This window comes from Alexandromys fortis, unplaced genomic scaffold (assembly GCF_014885135.2).
Source record: "Alexandromys fortis isolate MF-2015 unplaced genomic scaffold, M_Fortis_MF-2015_v1.1 scaffold_57, whole genome shotgun sequence".
In the NCBI taxonomy this organism is placed as follows: domain Eukaryota; kingdom Metazoa; phylum Chordata; class Mammalia; order Rodentia; family Cricetidae; genus Alexandromys; species Alexandromys fortis.
In genome coordinates, this window is record NW_026067941.1 from 5,226,723 (window position 1) to 5,241,619 (window position 14,897).

Sequence of the window (14,897 nt, forward strand, 5' to 3'; positions counted from 1 at the left end):
GGGTGCTTATGGTAGATTTAAGATTTAATTCCATGACAGGAATGAAAACACAATTGTCATTTGTATCTAGAAACCACTGACTTTACCTGTGATGTGAAAAAAAAACCCTGCCACTGTCCATTCTGCTCCTGCCCAATGCGGTAAGAATCGAGCACAACAAAGTGCTATGTATATGTTTCAAAAATTGAGGATAAAGGAACTTGAATGTTTCCACCATAAAGAAGGAGTATCTGAAGAGCTAAGTATGTTTAACCTGACTTCAACATTGCACACTGCATCTGTGTATCAAACATCACATGGAGCCTTATATACGTGTGTCATTTTCATGTTTCAGCCAAGAAGTAAATCTCAATTTACAGATACTTCCCACTTCCTTGTTCTATTGATTGAAATGAGGCTCTGACCCTTCAGCTCTTCCATGCAGTCAGATTAATGATGCCATTAGCTGTGCAGTCGTGCCCTTTGTGGAGGGTATATCATTTTCATTGCCTCTGCCCTCTTTCCTGTCGTCCTGGGGTTTCCTCCCAGTCGCCAGCCCTCCACGCTTCGCCCTTCTTCCAACCTCATTAATAATAGTCTCCAACCCAAACCATAAAAGACATTTGGAGGGATAGAGCCCCGATGCTTCCTGTAACAGAGTGACCTCGTTGCACACAACAGGCTGTAGGGCGTGGAGAATCCATCGCCTAACCTTTCCCAGCCTCTGTTCGTCCGTGCCCCACTGTTGGATGTCCAAGCTTGACAGTGAATGCTTTCCAATGGGAAACTGTAACAGGATTTTTTTTCCCATCCTTTGGTCCCCATTGTATGTTCAGCTGCTCTGTAGCTTGCTGCTAATCAAAGCCAGGGACTCTCATACACAAACAAGCACAGCATTGTGGCTGGAATACAGCAGTCCGACAATTGAGTCAGGTGATAGCGGGCTAGGGGATCAAACAGCAGCTCCTGGCCACGCTCCTACCACCAGTCCCAGATGAGCCCTCTCTTCAACACAGTCCTGTTGAAACCACCATGCCAGGCAAAGGGATGCTTGTGAAAACAAGTAGACATGAAACCGGATGCCATAATATGCAATTAGGGAGGTCTGGGCTAACAGCAACATTCATTATCCAGGACTGTGTTCTACAAACCTTAATGAGTTAGAAATAAATTAACAGTGTGAGAGCCTTTTTATTGGATCTGGCTATGAAGCAGAAGGGAATACGGAACTAAAATACTTCCAATATCTGTCATAAAACGGGAGGTGGAAGCAGAAGAGCGGTATCGAATGTCTTTGTGTTAGGCGGACTTAGACTACAATGTCAGTTGCGAGTCCGACCACCTTCTATGGAATGGCCGACCTGAGATTCGACTCCTTTATTTGGGAGCTGTCTTTATCCCACAGGGTTAATGGGAGAATTTAGCCCAGAACTTAATGCAAAGATCTAAGAATGTGCCACCCACTATAGAGAAATCACTCAGTAAGTACTCCTTGTAACTGCTGCAGCTAAAGAGGGCTCAAAAAAGAACAAAGATAAAAAGCAAGAAGAAAAAAAAATGTCAAGGTGTTAAGAATTATCTGGTGGAAAGGGACAAAATCCACTCCTGCCACAGTAGTGTCAAGGAGCAACGCTTCAAAGGTAGTGGTGGGCCCTATACCTACGCCTCTATTCATGACAGCATATCCTTGAGCACAGGAAGGAAAGCAGGGGTGGCAGCGGCCAGAGTGAAGGCCAGATACCATTATCTGTACTCAGTAGGAGGAGGCTGGGCTCTGGGTGAGGGCAGCATAGGTACTCGGACCGTCCTTCAAGCACAGAGGATAAAACAGGAGAGAGAAAAACTTAGGTGCCAAGAAAACAAGTACCCTTGCCGCAGTTTTCAGCCTAAGCAGCCAGAGATGAGTGAATAGGGGAGACAGAAGCTACACAAAGGGCCGATCCTATGCCTTTCTAATAGCAAGCATGGACTGAGTGTCAGTTTCATTCTAGTTCAGGCAGTGATATACTGAAAGTAGTCCAACACATGTTGCTAGCCATATGGTAGACATAACAAAATGTAGCTTTCGAACTCATAGCCACTGGGACTTGTACTTAGTAGAGCGGCTTCCATAAATACAAGTATCTAGTATCCAAGACAATCTAACAATTGAAAGTGCTTCATATAGAAACTTCCAAGTGGAAATAATTTCATTTAGAGGCTGCGTCACGGCATATACTTCAAGATCTGTGAATTTGCTTTAGCGAACATCAAGTCACGTTTCCACGCTCTGTAGTGTAGACCTTGATTGACCCTCGGCTGCACATGACCCTCCTTCTTAATGTTTCTTCATCTGCATTTCAGTAAAAGTCAAATGTACCTGATAAACCAGTTTCATTCTTTCTTTACGTACACCCTGAAAAAACTTTACTACTAGTTTTCAAAACCTTCCTGAGAAATGTGTGTGTGTGTGTGTGTGTGTGTGTGTGTGTGTGTGTGTAATATCTCCAATCCCAAGGATTCTGGGCTCATTTTAGGTTATGAACTTCTCCAGTACAACTTTCATGTTATGATGCAGACTACATACGAATATTCTAATATTCTCAACAAAGTATGATTTTGTTTTAAATGCTACCAAGGATCAAGGTAAGCCATCCCCTGTCAAGTTTCAAGGGCAACAACATCTATTCCTGTTTGAAATAAACAGCCTCTAATTCTTAGGCTGATATTCCTTGCTAAAGAAGAAAACTCACATTTTTTTTTTTGTGAATCCCTCTCCAGTTTCTGGTGCCTAAGGTCCAGGAATAATAATCCAAAAAGTCGCTATGCCTTGGTATAGATTTTTGATATCAAATGAGGGAAGAGGCAACTTGAAATGAAAAGGCGAAAGAGCCATATTTGCTTTTAATATTTGTATTTGAATTTTTGATAAACTGTCTAAGCATAAACTTATGAGTAGAAAGAAAATAGCACTGTGTACTACATTTGGTATATACAAATCAAGGCATACAACAAAGTCAGAAAGAAATAGATTAATGTACTTCTGAGCCCTGGGCTGAAGGGGAACCCCTCTGTGCTCCAGCTCAGGGAAGGAGATCCCCTCTCTTCTTTCACATAATTATCCATTAGTGAGGGTCTGGGGGTACACAGAAGGATGAAAAAGATGAGTAGGGGAGCAGCTTCAAGAGCCAGTTCTGGGTCCCGCACCTAGGATGTGCGTGTCCTGATTAAGGCAGGATTCTTACAGGCAGAGCTGACACTACTTTGTCTTCAAAAACTTCCAGGAAGATCAAGGAAATGACAGGGCTGCTCGTTCCCCATTGTGAGCCTGGTTTCATGGGATTGTCATAGCAAGAGGTATCTGGAGCCAGGAGATTGGAAAAATGAGCAAAATAAGCCAGCGCCAGAGCAATTTCCCAACAAACACCACTACAGCAGACAGACCCAGAGGGCACAATGGCATGCCCCGGGTCACTTGTCTGATGTGGAAGAATCTTCAACACTCTTTAAATGGAATTTTTCTGAGTTCTAAAGTTCCTTTCTACAGATTTAAAGCTGACCTCTCTCCCACTCTTGGATGTTCCCCTTAGACCTCTGCTCAAATTCGTCTTTCTTTCTTTCTTTCTTTCTTTCTTTCTTTCTTTCTTTCTTTCTTTCTTTCTTTCTTTCTTTCTTTGTGTGTATGTGTGTGTGTGTGTGTGTGTGTGTGTGTGTGTGTCTTCTTTGGAGCAGTCTTTGAAGTCAATGGCTCCCATTTAGCCTCTTGCAAGAAGATGAATCATTAGAAACCCACAGAGCCAAGCTACACTTGGGAAATGTCTGTTCAAGAAGAAATTGGTAGAAATCCACATCTATCCATTTATTCTGCTGACCTGTTTTTGATCTACATCTCCAAGCTAAATTCATTCACGACAGCCTTGAAGTCCATCTTCAAATCCACAGGCATCATATATCAGAAGGGAAACCACCTTTTCCTCACCATCAGAGCAACACTACTTACAAAGAGTGGAAACCACTGGGGCTATAGTTGGTGGGAATCCTAATACTGGCTTAGACTAGAAAGGCATTTGACTTTCACCCCTTGCCTGTGATCAACAATGTGGTTGTCAAATCCCAATTTGATCCAATTCACTTTCAACGAGAGCCAATTGTCCATTAGTCACTCCAAATAATAACAGAGCAAATAAATAACTCCCCTGAAGGCTGCCAAGCCCTGGAGCGACAGGCATCAAAGAGGTCTGCTGGCCTTGGAGCCTACCCACCTGCAGTGAACTAGAGGCACCCTGGAACCCTGGAGCAACTCAGAAGTTTCCCAGGCTCCAGGGACCAGCTGAGGAATTAGATGAATCCTGGGAAGGACCATGCAGCTGTGTCTTCCCTAGGGCGACTTTCTGTCTTGGCTACAGGGAAAGGGTCCTTCCGGTAAAAATGGAACACAATGTTTATGCAGCTTGACTGTGAATTGGTACATGCTAATTCTTCAAAATCATTCATTCTCATCTAAAAAAAAAAAAAACCTATCCTGGTCCAAGACAGGGCCTCTTCTTGTTTACCACATCAGATTTTTTACTTGAATTTTTCTGTTTCCATCATTTTAATAAGAATCCATAACTCACTAAGCAATTCTGCGGTTCCAATTTACCCCTATCAAGCTAAACAAATTGAATTTCCATCTTAATTAGCTCATTTGGTGGAAACAAATGTACATGTTAATGGATATATACATATTAAAATATTGCATGAGTCAATTACAGTGTTGATAGAAATGAAGGGCACACTATTATGCATATGACTATTTTTAAGTCACACCAGAAGCACTGCAAGTTTGTCAGAGTGATAATACATGGTACATGTTCAAAGAATATAAGTTTTTCTCATAAAATTTGATCATCCTGCTACATGGATATACTCTTCTAGAAGAAATAAACATATTTCTTTAGGCATATCTGTTTTCCTGATAAGATATAGTGGAAGCTGGGCAGTGGTGGCACACACCTTTAATCCAGAACTTGGGAGGCAGGGGCAGGCGGATCGCTGTGAGTTCGAGGACAGCCTGGTCTACAGAACGAGTGCTAGGACAGGCTCCAAAGCTAAGGAGTAAACCCTGTCTCGAAAACAAACAAACAAAAAGATATATAGTGGAAACTTATTTCATATGGTTTAAATTAATCAACTCACAAATTTGATCTACACTGAGTGCTACTTGATGGTTCACATATTCCCCAGACACAAATCAATAATTAAATCTCTAGGGTAAGCTCAGAAAGAAACGAGAAAAGGAAGACAGAATTTATGATATTCTTCCAAGACTTAAACATGCATTTTGGGTGGAAACTATTAAGTTGCCTACCCTTTTGCCTGCAGAACCATCAGGCTTCCTCATTCGAACTGCCTCTAAAGAACTACGGTACCCATAGGAATGGAGTTTGGGTTGTTTGTTTTATGGTAAGGTTTCTTTTCTTCTTTTTTAGAAAAAAAAAATGTAAAAATTTAAATCAAATTTCCTAGAGTTTTAGGGCATTCTTATTTTTAGGCCAAAAATTTTAATCATGGCTTATAGGGCACACTTGGTCAGCTGTCCACTAAGCGCACATACAGACACTATATGTTAGACTCTATGTTAAAAGAATGCTTTTGTAATCAGAAGCAAAGCCCTGTGACTAGGACGTATCACTGTCCACATTCTCAGCACCCGAGTGAGGTAGGCTATTCTGAAAACATTGTTCTAAGTCTTTGGAAAATTTCCATTTGTTTTATCTTAAAAGATCTTCTCTGTTTCATGGGATTATTACCAAATTGTATTCACTATTGATTTGAATCTGAGCTGCCTTTTCTCTGGGCATCTGAAACTCTCTTAGGAAGTCACACAGAAAGATGGTTTCTGCCCTTCTTCTATTATGATGCCGTAGAGAACAGGAGAATGCTGTGCTGGATGTCCAAATCCAGATGAGAATAACACTAAGAAAGTCTGTTACTTTCAACAGTAAGGGCAAAGTCTACCAAAAGCTTGCAGTAAGTTTCCAAGGAAAATCTGGGAGATAACACTTGAATCCCTTTCTTCCTCTACAGAGGACTCCACCAGAAGCAGCAATCGAGAGAACCCCTGTGCATGCAACCAGACCACTAGGACAGTACAGGAACTTCAGCCGATGCAATATCAGATCATACGATAGCTTTTAAGATGCAACCAAACACTGAAAACCTCTGGCCACGAACAGACAGACACAAGCACGTTTTGCATGTAGCAAGAAGGTTCCCCCAAGGATCCTCATGGGTTTTATTAAGCTATCGATGCCATATGCAGAAAGTTATGAAAAAAAAAAGAGCCATTTGTCACACGAACCTAGATGCCTTGTCACTTAAAGTATGATCCCCAGGCCAAAGAACTGTGGTCTCCCAGAATTCCTTTGATATGTACAATTCCTAAGGAAAATTAGGGCATCAGAACCTTCATTCCGGAGAAATCCTTGGACAACGGCCTGAACATGAAAGTTAGGTGGTACGTGTACTGTGCCAAAAACTCTAAAGACCTTAATGTGGCGAAAATAACCAATTGAAAATCTAGTGCGTGCCCTTCCAGACTCTTGTGAAGGATCTAGAACCCCAGAATTTAATACAAGACAACATGCCCGGTTCATTTTAGCCTCTTTCGGGATTGTCTTCCTACTTTTTTTTTTAAAGACTATGACTCAGATTTCCCTTTCTTGTTTCTTGTCACACATCCTTCCTCCTCCTCCTCCCTTCACTGGATCAAACTTACCTTCTGGCATCTTTAGCAATCTCTAGGTGTCCTGGGAAAATGACAATGACAGCAGCAAATAAGGGGCATGGCAAAGACGGGATTTGCTTGCCTGGGTTTTAGTAACATGAGTTCGTGTTTAGCAGGATGGTTTACAGCTTGTGAGAGCTTCACTCACTGAGGAAGCAAAGTGTGTCATCAGCATCCCCCCCCCCACTCCAAGCTTCCTTCCCCCCCAAAAAAGTTTCAAAAAGCCTGGTAACACATTCATCAGCTCACATTGGGCAATATACAGGACAGGAGTCAACTAGCGGCCTCTGAATCGGAGACTCTGCTTTTGATTAGGAGTTCCCTGTGTGAAAAATGCTCTCTAAAAGTGGATGGGAAAAGTCACTGTCTTTGGAGATCTCAGTTGCCAAATCTCCCAGGCCTTGGGCATGATCAATTTTTGCACTGTATTTCGTTAGAAAAGACAGCGATCTAGGAAAAGAAAAAGGTGTATTCTTTGGAGAAGCAGGAAGCGTCATGTTGGGAGTGCTGGAGAACAGACCATGAAAGATGAGAAGAGGGAAGAATTCAGCAGAGAGGAAGGCCTGCATTTGATACTGTCCATTACCAGACTCCCTATCCTATAGTCTGGTTGTATGAGTCTATCTCTTAACACAGAAACTCTGGATGGACTGCAGAAATCGGAATGCTCACACATCAAGTTAATCCATTGAACACAGAAAACAAGGACTGGCTGGGCGGTGGTGGTGCACGCCTTTAATCTCAGCACTCGGGAGGCAGAGGCAGAGGCAGGGGGATCTCTGTGAGTTGTGAGTTGGAGGCCAACCTGGACTACAAGAGCTAGTTCTGGGACAGGCACCAAAGCTACAGAGAAACCCTGTCTAAAAAAAAAAAAAAAAAAAAAAAGGACTGTTCTCAGTTATTTGACCTTATATATGTTAGACTTTAAGTCTGATTTGAGAGAATAATGGGAAATAAGTTCAATTAATTAAACAAAAGGAGAGATGGTCATACGTGAAAAAACTCTAAACTAGGGATTTTAAGATATTTGTTCTGTTGCAGATACATTTTTTAAAAAATATGTATATAGTGTTCTGCCTGCATGCCAGAAGAGGGCACCAGATCTCATTGTAGATGGTTGTGAGCCACCACGTGGTTGCTGGGAATTGAACAAAGGACCTTTGGAAGGGCAGCCTGTGCTCTTGGCCTCTTCTGAGCCAACTTTCTAGCCCACAGATACATTCTTGAAAGAAGCCATATTGCTTCCACTAAGCACACCCTATTCAGCCTACATGAAAAAATTGTTACAGAGATACAGGGGGCAAGTAGACTTTCGAAATTCTGAGAAGCAATGGCGTCACAGCTAGACTCGAATTGTGATGTACATTGAGTTGTTCTAGAAGAGCAGGAATTCTCTCTCCATGCTAGAAGCAGTCGAGAGTCAGAAGCCATGGCAATGTAAAGGACAGAGGAAGGTGGAGTGTGAGGCAGGCTGGACCCGTAGATTTGCAGGTGTTTCCTCTGGAAGCCAGGGTATCAGCAGCAACACAGAATGCTTGTTGTGAGGCCTGGGGATTGGGTCAAGGACATCATGGGATGGAACCAGCATTTAGAAGTAGAGATGAAGGGAGAAGCAGAGGAGAGAAGAGAGAGAGAAAACTTTAAATGTCCACATTTGCAAGCTGATGGGGGGGGGGAGGGAACAAAGAGAATGCGAGAAGGTAAGTATCCAAAGAGGTTGGGGAAAAAGTTGCCTACTGATGCATCATGGGGATCACAAGAGAGGATATCAGAAGAGGGTGGGGCTAGCAGACAATGCTGGTGTGTGCTAAGCACAAGGAAAGGCAATTTGCCACGGGATAAAATCACCTATGGCTTTAAAAGATTGTTTTCCCCAGAATCAGATGAGGGTATAATGGTCTGTGGTTGCTTGGAATCTATTTTAGGTGAATTTCTATTAAAGCGTCTCACAAGATAGCCCTGCTTAGGAGACGGGTGTGTGAACCAAAGGCTAGAGCATGTGAATGTGTGATTTGATTAAACTAGGGCCCGATGGTCAGTACCAGGACTCGTGTTGTTCAAACTTAATACAAAGTAGAGAATTTCTGTTGTTATTGTTCTATTTATGGAGTTTAAGAATCTAAGGCTTCTACTCTTAGGAATCCTGCCTTTTCTTTTTCTATTTGAGATGGGAACTTACCTAAAAGTCACTACAATAACAAGACTCTAAACACAAAAAGCACTGAGAAAGATTAAATTTTATTACTCAAAATGTCTCAGGCATGAACTATTGACTATGCTACATTGTTCCTACCCATTCTTATCCCATGGGGAATCACAGTGAGTGTGAGCCTCATAACGCACAAGCGCTACCATAGTTACAATCTTCTCCAATAGTGCTTGCTCACAGATCCCCTTTAGCCAAAAGCACCTCCCAGTGTCATAAAAGGCGGGTTACAGTTATTGATGTAGAAAGACTGTAACAACGGCATGCAAACTGCTATCTACAAGTTTGGCTTGTAGCACCTAGAAAAAAAAATGGCCCAACAAATGGTAACTCGGACAGGCCCTGAACACCAAGAATGGAAGGACTTCCCCATGAAAAGCCAGGGCACAAATTCTCCTTAAGCTAATTGACCCTGGATGGAAAAAGCAGGCCCCGCTCCCATAGAAGAGGCGGTATTCTTTCACCCTCGCTCCCAGGGAGAAAGGGTGGCCTGTGCCAGAGGACACAAAAGCATTTCCATTTGTGCATCCCATGGACCTCCAGGGAGAAAACATTCCTCCTCACCTCAGCTTTACCTGCAAAGCACAGTCAGAAGCGACTCAGGGCTCCGCCTTGGATGATCCAGTGTAAACCAGACTGAAGGTAAGTCAGGGGAGCTGGGGTGTGGAGCGTGCTTCATGTCCCACAGTCCTGAGTAGTCTCAGTGGGGCCTTACCATCAGTACAGGGTCGAGGACAAGCCCCTTGCTACCATGTTGCCATATTAAGTACATAAGTGTTTGGGAAGCTGACATTTATAACCTTAATTCTGACTTCAACCTACTGCTGACTTCACACCATGCCATCCAGATCAGGCAAGCCCCGTGTTCCAGGGAACACACTGAGGAGCAATAGACTCAACACGCTACAAATACCAGGTGGGGATGCCACTAACATGAGAAATCCAGAGTCTCTCCAAGAGAAAGGAAAAACTTGAAACCTAAAATATTTGATTTCTAAGGTTAACTTGGTTGATATAAGCAAACTATTCAGGGGTCTTGTGTTATTTTTAGTGACCAGGTCTTGTTAAAATGCAAACTAGATCATTGGATTGCAAAATTAAATAAATAAGGGAAAAATCAGATATTATTAAATGTTACTGTTTGTAAAAAACAAATAAGAAGTGTGAAAACTGCCAGGTGGTGGTGGTGCATGCCTTTAATCCCTGCATTCAGGAGGCAGAGGCAGGTGGATCTCTGAGAGTTCAAGGCCAACCTGGTCCACAGAGCGAGTTCCAGGACAACCAGGGCGACACTCTAGAGAAACCATATCTCAAAAAGAAAGAAAAAAAAAAGAAAATGAAAATGAAAAGTTTGACTAAATGAACTTGTTTTTGGTTTCCAGTGTTATAAAAGGGTCCAGGAAGACAGACGATTGCATATTATATAGTTACATGGCACACATAACACACAATACAATGTGCGGTCAAATATATTCTCTTCTCATCCCCCATGGGATACCATGTAGGAGTCAGATGGCTAAGGCATCATGTAGACAGTAGGTCTGACTCTCTCACAGCTCCGCCTTTGAGGACATAGCGTGCTTGAGCCACAAACAAACCCCTTGAATCCAGAATCCAGAGGAGCTACAGTCTGCATAAAGGCGGGGTGAGGGTGAAGAAGGCCCTGCCTACATAGGCAGGCATTTCACCAAGGGAGAAAACTGTCTTGACCTGGCTCTGTGAGTAGCAGCAGAAAGATTGCCTTCTTCTAAAGACTTACATTTTAATCAGAGAATTTAAATTTCAAAGTTTCTTATAGTTCGAAAGAAAAGTATTGGGGTTTTAAAATAAAATGGTTTAAAAACCACATCCTCTCATTTCAATGACAAACAACCACTGTTGGCAGTCTGAAATAACTCAGGTCCTAGGGAAGAGTGAGGGACCACATTCACCCTAATTTCCCTTGCATTTAAGTGGACTATAAGTGTTTCTAATGACTTGGCCTTGAAGGCACATAATTTACTTTAAAGCGGACATAATGAACCCCGGAAAGCACCAGCCTTCTGTTCTGTGTTGGCCGACTACTCTTCTGTTTCATTCTCATTACCTTTTAATATTCCCACGAAACAATTCATTCCCAGACGATCAAAGGGCTAAAGTGGGCTCCGCCGTTTCATCAGCGCCACATTTGCCTGGGATCATGAAAGTGCTCCATTATGTTGCTAGTTCAAAAGCTTTGCTTTGGTAGTTCCTGAAGTGCCTCCCAGGCCCTTCCCTCCAACACATGCACGTGTGCGCGCGCGCGCGCGCGCGCGCGCACACACACACACACACACACACAGAGAGAGAGAGAGAGAGAGAGAGAGAGAGAGAGGCAAACATGCATACACTTTCTTAAAAATACTGGGAAAAAAAAAAAAAAACCTTTGGTAGTCCCAGGAGGAAAGATGCTGAACAAGAAGAACTTTCTTACTTTGTTCTCCCTCAAAGTGTTCCAGGGCCTCACTCTGCCCCTACACCTCTAAAGTCCCTGTTAAAGGGAAGACAGGAATGAGTTAGCTCTCTGTATATAATCAAAAGTGTGTTCTTGTATTCATGTGCCACAGCATATTCCATAGAAGTGTGTGCACGCACACACGCATGTGTAAGAGGAGAGGAGAGGCTGTGTTTTGTGCACAAAGGAAGTGAATACATTCTTCTCAAAATACATTATGATAACTTAATTGAAACATCACCTCAGAGATTCTGGGTATTTGCCAAACTAGTCTTGCTCACATCCCTGGGTTCTTTGGATGAAATTGAAAACCTAAGTGCTTATGTGCCCGTTCGTTAGTATAATTGGTACTCCCAAGAAAAGGCAGAATCCAAAGCATGTCTTTGAAACTTTGGACTGAACTGTTTCTAGAACCCGTTCCTGAGCTGGCAGGTAGGATAGGGAGAGATGGTCTTCTGTCAGCAGACACAGGAGGGGCAGGCCGTGCCGCGCGTGTACCACACCTAAGTGGCAGCAGTTGGCAGTTGGCAAGCTTGGGGCAACCTGAGAAGTGGAGGTACGAAAATGAGAGCTGCTTGATGGATCTCTCTCTCTCTCTCTCTCTCTCTCTCTCTCTCTCTCTCTCTCTCTCTCTCTCTCTCTCTCTCTCTCTCTTTACTGGGCCAGACACACCAACCAAAGCTCCAGGTTTTACAAAGAGCACGAATGTATCCTCTCCCGCGCTCTGCCTGCTCCAGCAGGTAGCAGGAACGCCATCTCCACGCACTCTCCACAACACAAAAGCTGCTTTCTTGCCTCTCATCCGAGCACACCCTCACACACACACCTCAATTTCCCTCGGTTAGTTTGCCTTCTGGAGCACCTCGGCTTTGAAAATCAGTCCCATTAGCCGACTCCGGGCAGCTCCTCTCAGCCTCCAACCCCCACGGACTGCAGATTGCCAGGAAAGTGGCCTGGGGGTAGGCACACACTTCACCGGGGACCCTTCGGAGAAATCCACAGGGTGCCTTGCACTTACTTTGGCGTGCAGATGTCCTCGCTGACTTGCAGGCTGCCTTTGTTGCACGGTGCAGGGCGAGGTTTCTGCAGCGGACTCCAGGTACTGCTGGCTGCTGCTCCTGCCTGGGCGGCTGCGCTCTCCCCCCCTTCTGGATGGATGACTCAGTGCTTTCTTTCTTCCCCTCGCTCCACTTTGGATTTTCTTATGCTCTGGGGCTTCCTTGGCGGGATTTTTGGACGGGAAGGCGGGGAACCTGATCCTGCCTTGACTCAATTACACCCTGCCAAGGAGGCAAATGGAGAATGGGAGGGTTGAGAGGAGCCGGCGGAGAGAAGAAGCAGGCTGTGCGAGGGAGGGGGAGTGCTTTGCCCCCGAAATCTGATTGGGAAGCTTATGAAAAGCAGGCTACTCTGGGGGCAGGCTTTCCCCAAACGAATTTGCACGGAAAGACGAGGGAGTATAAAACTGTTTGTTCTTAACATCCATCCCGCACGATAATTTCTTTAACAAATTCCCAAGCACCATCATTTTTTTCCTCTCATGGCTCCATACCTCGACTTATCAAGTCGGGTATCTTAATTGGAAAACCGATGGCATTTTAGACTACAGTTTTGGTCCCACGCTTGCTTTCTTTCTTTCTTTCTTTCTTTCTTTCTTTCTTTCTTTCTTTCTTTCTTTCTTTCTTCCTTCCTTCCTTCCTTCCTTCCTTCCTTCCTGTCTTTCTTTCTTTCTTTCTTTCTTTTTCTTTTTCTTTTTTTAAAGCATGGTATACGGAGGGTAGGGGGAGTTAAGTGCGATCGCAGCTGCCCCTTGCTCTTTCTCTCGATCCCCAAAGTCCTTCCCCGCAGGGAGTCCAGCTAACTTCGGCTGCCAGCCGCAGCCCACCTGCAGTCACTAACCTGCGAAGAACCTTTCCTGGGTTGTCACTGGGATTGACAGATCTCTGAAAATTCCCAATTAAATGTCACTTTCCTTTAGGGGATTTTTGGCTTCTTTGGTGCCTCTAGAGACCGATTTTTTGACACGCTTTTGGCAAAGAACATGGGATAATCAGTGTGGCTCAAACTTGGGAGTTTGTAATGCTCAGAGAGTGAACTTCCCAGCTTCCTGCGACTTTTGACCCAAGAGGATAAAGTGACGTATCAGCGTTGAGTCTCATACAGAAACTACTGCACAACGATGAAGGAGTAAAACTCAAATTTACCCAAATATGTTCAAATTATAAAATGGACTCCAATTTCTCCCAATTCTGACATCACAGCCCTCCGACTCAACTTAATTAGTAAGTCTTATGGGATCCCATGACCTTTGAACCCTCATATCTCAGGACCATCCTGCAATGAGAGCCATTAGTTTATGGCAAGTTGTTTTAAGGATGGGCAGGGGTGGGGTGGAGGCGCTTCTGTTTACTGCTTACTGCACCGAGGCCCAAGAGTCCTCTGGGGACAAAAGAGGTGACCCTGCAGGAGAGAGCTTTTAGTGCATTGATTTTTTTTTTTCAAAGGAGGAAACAACAGAACTTTGTTGGCACACCCACGCCTATCTCCGCATCAGACTCTTCTCCAGCTGCCTTTCCTTGCATGCAAACCACCGTGTCTTCCTCAAGTCAGACTCCCAGTGACTCGGTTTCCTTTTCTAGTCTTCATTTCACCAGGGAGCAGTCAACCCGTTTCCACTGGGCTTTACCTGGATGCATTATGAACGACTCCCAAGATTTGTTTTTGCCAGTACCTTTACTGTAAGACACGCCTCAACATTTCCTTCTCTTCTGTAGTTATGGAATTCTAAGACTATTTCAGAAAGCCTGTCCTTCTCCTTACTACCCCTTAATTTTATCTTTATGTTTAGCATAGGCTGCTGTCAGTTCAGTAAACCATGTTGGATTAATTGTGGCACTTTTTGGATTCTCATGATGTCAACTCTGTTTCATTTATCACTTCAAAATATAACGTGTTGCTATAGAGGCACATGTGAATTTTAGTTATATCTGTGGTTCTCAAAAGGGAGAACCTCTAGGAGACACTTAGTAAAGTCTGGAGACATTTTTAGTTATCACAAATTGGGGGAAGATATGACATATTCTATCTAGTGAGCTCTCTAGGGAGCAGAGGTCAAGAACATACATCTTACAGGCCTGTCTCTATGGCCTGGTGACTCAAGAGCTTTCTGTGCAAATGTCAGACTGGAGTCTGGATCCCTGGTGCCCAATTTGTAGCCTATAATCCCAGCATTTGGGAGGCAGAAACAAGGACCTTGGAACAAAGCGATTAGCTAGACTAACCAAATCGTAAGCTCTGGGTTCAGCAAGACACCCTGTCTGAGTAGATAAAGTGGGGAGTTGAGTGAAACCTCCACAGGCAAACATACACATATGCATGCATACCAGCATGTATGTGGGTTTACACATATGTAAGCACGTGTTAACATATGAACAACACACACACAAATAAGTTGTTCCAAAATGTAAGTAGGGTCAAAACTGAGAAATACT

At 43.7% G+C, this 14,897-nt stretch overlaps 1 protein-coding gene across 2 annotated transcripts in view; it reads right to left on the bottom strand.

Annotated features, from left to right (window-relative positions):
• Ptn (pleiotrophin) overlaps nt 1-12,742 on the bottom strand; it is an 82,757-nt gene extending 70,015 nt beyond the window's left edge. Inside the window, exon 1 of one of the 2 annotated variants that reach the window (XM_050148044.1) lies at nt 12,425-12,742. The gene's annotated coding sequence lies outside the window, so the exon portion shown is untranslated. The remainder of the gene's footprint in view (nt 1-12,424) is intronic. The other variant, XM_050148043.1, reaches the window with a different exon arrangement.
• Between the last annotated feature and the right edge of the window lie 2,155 nt (nt 12,743-14,897).